Here is a 5,174-nt window from a genome sequence, read left to right on the forward strand (position 1 = left end):
GAGCAATTTTTCAGAATGATGTTAGGACAAATGAAAAGACAGCGTGTTCGGCCGCAGAATTACTTACGTGGGTATCTCGACGATTGCAGTTTAGACCCGCATCCTCGGTGGTGTCCGGACACTTTATTCGTGATCCGAAGAACAATCCATACATCCCTTCGAGCGTCACGCCGAAGAATTGCTGAATAGTTCGCAGTCCTTCCGGGTTGAACTCCCACATACGGAGAGGTCGACGTTGACATGGCAGGACCCGACGAACTAGCATGACTTGCATTACCTTGACAAGGCTGACATCTCTCTTGAGGAGATCTCGGATGCGACTCTGCAATGTCGGCACGTCATTAACTGGCCCCCAGTCCAGCCCCTTGTTGACCCATGACGCCAGTTGCGGCGGGGGGCCCGAACGGAAGGCGGGGGCAGCTACCCACTTAGTACTTCGGGGAGCTGTGATGTAAAACCACTCCCGCTGCCATAAGTCGGACATCTCCGGGAAGGAACCCTTTGGCCATGGAGCATCGGCGCCTTTGCTTATTATGGCACCTCCGCATTCTGCGTGTCGCCCATCGATCATCTTCGGCTTCACATTGAAGGTCTTGAGCCCTAAGCCAAAGTGTGGGGTGATGCGGAGGAAGGCCTCACACACGACGATGAACGACGAGATGTGAAGGATGGAATCCGGAGCCAGATCATGGAAATCGAGCCCGTAATAGAACATAAGCCCTCTAACAAAGGGGTCAAGGCTAAAGCCTAGCCCTCGGAGGAAGTGGGAAACGAATACGACACTCTCGTTGGGTTCGGGAGTGGGGATGACCTGCCCTTGAGCAGGCAGCCTGTGCGAGATTTTGGCGGTCAGATACCTGGCTTCTCTTAGCTTCTTGATGTCCTCCTCTGTGACAGAGGAGGCCATCCACCGGCCTTGAAGGTTGGATCCGGACATAATTGAAGGTCCGAAGCGCTTAGCCTGAGCCTTGGGTGTTGGAATTCGAGGTGGGGGAAGGGAAGGATCGAGCGCAAGAAGAAAAGGACAGGCCTTGGCCCCTTTATAAAGAGGGTGAATATCAAGCGTCCTCCGCGTGGCCGTTTGGAACTTGCCTAAAATCGAGGAGTCATACCAGCAGGCACGATTGGGTTACCCATACCTGTATTGATGAGAATCCCGTGATAAGGGGAACACGATCTCTGCTTCGACAAGACGTGCCAATAAAACCGCCTCGCTACACGTGTAGTGGCAGGCTGGGAAAAACGGTTCGTAATGACCGAACCACGGCAGGACGTCATGTTATGAATAGTTGTCAGCAGATTAGATTCGTGGAAATATTATACTCCCTACGGTGGTATGTGGTATTTGTTTTGCAGAGCCGGACACGATCCTTGTGTTCAAAATCTTCTATGGAGTATTCGGAGGAGGAATCCGCCTTGCAATGCCGAAGACAATCTGCGCGCCGGACTCATCGTCATTGAAGCCTGGTTCAGGGGCTACTGAGGGAGTCCTAGATTAGGGGGTCCTCGGACAGCCGGACTATATCCTTTGGCCGGACTGTTGGACTATGAAGATACAAGATTGAAGACTTCGTCCCGTGTCTGGGTGGGACTCTCCTTTGCGTGGGAGGCAAGCTTGGCAATTCGGATATGTAGATCTCCTCCCTTGTAACCGACTCTATGTAACCCTAGCCCCCTCCGGTCTCTATATAAACCAGAGGGTTCAGTCCGTAGGAGAAGAACAATCATAATCATAGGCTAGCTTCTAGGGTTTAGCCTCTACGATCTCGTGGTAGATCAACTCTTGTAATACTCATATCATCAAGATCAATCAAGCAGGAAGTAGGGTATTACCTCCATCGAGAGGGCCCGAACCTGGGTAAACATTGTGTCCCCCGCCTCCTATTACCATCCACCTTAGACGCACAATTCGGGACCCCCTACCCGAGATCCGCCGGTTTTGACACCGACACTACTACCAGGATATACCGTCCTTCGGAGTGTAAATAGTTACACCGATGACATGTGGGTCTACCTCAAGAGGGCCCATATGCCAGTTAATGGAGGAGAGGGTGCGTAGTTGTATTTGCGGAAGCGTGCTCCACTGGCAAACATGATGGCAGTAGTGGGTAAGGCTGATTTAGTAACACCAACACGCTGGTTCAGCTTATTAATCAAGTGTCCCATCTGCTGCAGCATGTATTGTCACTTCACTGTGATGAAGACTAGTTGAATAGTTCTCTCTGACCGAGATGGGGAATAATGGATCGCGAAGACTTTCTATCTACAGTATCCCTATGCATGTACGCTCGGGCCCCTCCCAATGCTCCGCCTTGTACAGGTGCTAAGGCTGCCATGTAGGCAAAAAGTCTAATGTGGCAAGGTAATTAAGAGGAGAGATAAGTGTGGTGACCCCAGTACTAAGCGCGAGAACCTAGACAAAAGACTTAAATGGAAGAATCCTACCAATGCATGAAGAACTTTAGTTACAAAGTCATTAAATAAAGGATGCTTAGCACCAACAAGTTAAGCACCTGTACATGTAAGCATTGGGAGCTTTAGTTGCTAAAGTTTTTAATGTGCTTAGCACCCCATGTAAGCACCGATGCATTGGAAGTAGCCTCATCTTGTCCAACAAGATGAAACATTGGTCAAGGCACCCGGCGCCAATAATGTAGGAGTACTAGTACTACCTCCTTTCCGGTTTATAGGGCTCAATTAAAAAATCTCATCAACCAAGGTAGATGATGAGTGGTGGAATAATTTTTGTAGTTTGTAAAAATACTCAATTAATGCACTCGTTTTCCTCAAAAAATTATGTTTACCAATGCATTAATTTTGTGTCAAACTTTGACCATCTACTCCCTCCATCCAGGTGAATAAGTCATCTTTGGTTGTGCACCGTGACCAAGGAGGGAAAAACAAGAGAACTTAATGTTTACTTGCTACTCCCTCCGTTCCTAAATATTGTCTTTTTAGGCATTCAAATGGAATACAACAGACGGATGTATGTAGACATATTTTAGAGTGTAGATTCACTCATTTTGCTCCGTACGTAGTCACTTGTTGAAATCTCTAGAAAGACAAATACTCCGTGGGAACAGAGGGAGGCTTTTACTCCGTATTTGGGAACAGAGGGAGTATCACAATATGAAGGGAACAGAGGAAGCTTGAAATATGAACATATCAATGGGAGGGAGTAAAAGTCTCATGCATGCATGCATGCAACATGCAACACTCACACGTACACATGGACACACGCAACACTCACGCACCCATGCGGCACACAGCACGTGACGCAACACACACGCTCATGCTCAAGTGCTCAACCTACTCCCTATGTCCGTGAAAGACTGTACATTTAGGATTTACACATTGACCATGGCATAATTAACGCCCAAAAGTAGCAGATTTATGTGTGCATGCGACCATTGAGAGAAGAAGATTAAATGAAGGTTGTTGCATGCTGTAATTAAGGATAGACATGTAGCCTATAGCTAGAGCACAAGTTGGTGCATTAGTCAATCAATATCGATTTTAGATTAAAGGCTAAATGCATTGGAAGTGTAGATGTACACTCTTTGTTTTTTAGCCGATGTACACTCTTTGTTGGAAGACCGAGGGAGTACACGTGCATGCACTCACATACACAGCCAGGGTGGTTCGCGCGCAAGGGCTGGACTCCTGTCGCGCCTGCGTAAAGTTTTGTTCAACTAATTTCTTTGCTCTGCCAACTGACAGGTGGGACCTAGAAACCAGGTGACAATTTAACCAGTCAACAAAGTGCCATGTCGACTATGTGGCCGGTCAGTAGGGTGCAATACGGTGCTCTACGATGAGCTAGTGATCGTATAATCACCGCAAAACTATATATAGTGACCGTAACAAGCGTATTGTTACATACGTTGACCGCGAGTGTATTTTTCTCATTTCAAATTAATCCATATTAACCGGAAAGGACTAGTACTTGTACTGCTTTGATGTGTCCCGTCAACTCGCCGAACGAGGAGAAGCTTGCTTACTACGCCTCTCCCTCGCCCACGCGCGCGGTGGCTCGCAGGACGAGGAGAGGGTTTTGACTACAGCACCCTCTCCCTCTCCCTCTCACTCGCCCTCGCCCTCGCGGTGGACGTGCAGCTATTCAATCGGTGTCAGATTGCCAGAAGCATATTGTACTGTAGTATCATCATTGTTGGACCTTCCGAAGAGGCGAAGAGCCAATTGCAAGGTTCACACGAGTACGAACTGTTGAACCTCCCAAAGAGGCAAAGAGCCAAGCGCAAGGTTTTATAGGAGTTGTCGTCCTAGTAGGAGTATACTACAACTATAGCGAATGATGCTACTGTATGATGCCACCACGTCACCTATATCCAAAGCTGCGCCACCTTTTTTTCTCAAAGAGCGTGTTGGAGTGATACGTCCATTTTGCATCATGCTTGTATATCGATATTTATTGCATTATGGGCTGTTATTACACGTTATGTCACAATACTTATGCCTATTCTCTCTTATTTTACAAGGTTTACATAAGGAGGGAGAATGCCGGCAGTTGGAATTCTGGGCTGGAAAAGGAGAAAATATTAGAGACCTATTCTGCACAATTCCAAAAGTCCTGAAACTCCACGAAAGTTATTTTTGGAAATAATAAAAAATACTGAGCGGAAGAAATACGTCAAGGGGGCCACCACCTGCCCACGAGGGTGGGGGCGCGCCCTACCCCCCAGGGCGCGCCCCCTGCCTCGTGGGCCCCTGTTGGCTCTCCTGCACCGTGACCAAGGAGGAAAAAATCATAAGCAACCTTTCGGGACGAGACTCCGCCGCCACAAGGCGGAACCTTGGCGGAACCAATCTAGGGCTCCGGCAGAGCTGTTCTGTCGGGGACACTTCCCTCCGGGAGGGGGAAATCATCGCCATCGTCATCACGCGCTCCTCTCATCGGGAGAGGGCAATCTCCATCAACATCTTCACCAGCACCATCTCCTCTCAAAACCCTAGTTCATCTCTTGTATCCAATTCTTGTCTCCAAGTTCGGGATTGGTACTAGTAGGTTGCTAGTAGTGTTGATTACTCCTTGTAGTTGATGCTAGTTGGTTTATTTGGTGGAAGATCATATGTTCAGATCCTATATGCATATTAATACCCCTCTGATTATGAACATGAATATGCTTTGTGAGTAGTTACGTTTGTTCCTGAGG

The sequence above is a fragment of the Triticum aestivum genome, chromosome 6D, assembly GCF_018294505.1.
Source record: "Triticum aestivum cultivar Chinese Spring chromosome 6D, IWGSC CS RefSeq v2.1, whole genome shotgun sequence".
In the NCBI taxonomy this organism is placed as follows: Eukaryota; Viridiplantae; Streptophyta; class Magnoliopsida; order Poales; family Poaceae; genus Triticum; species Triticum aestivum.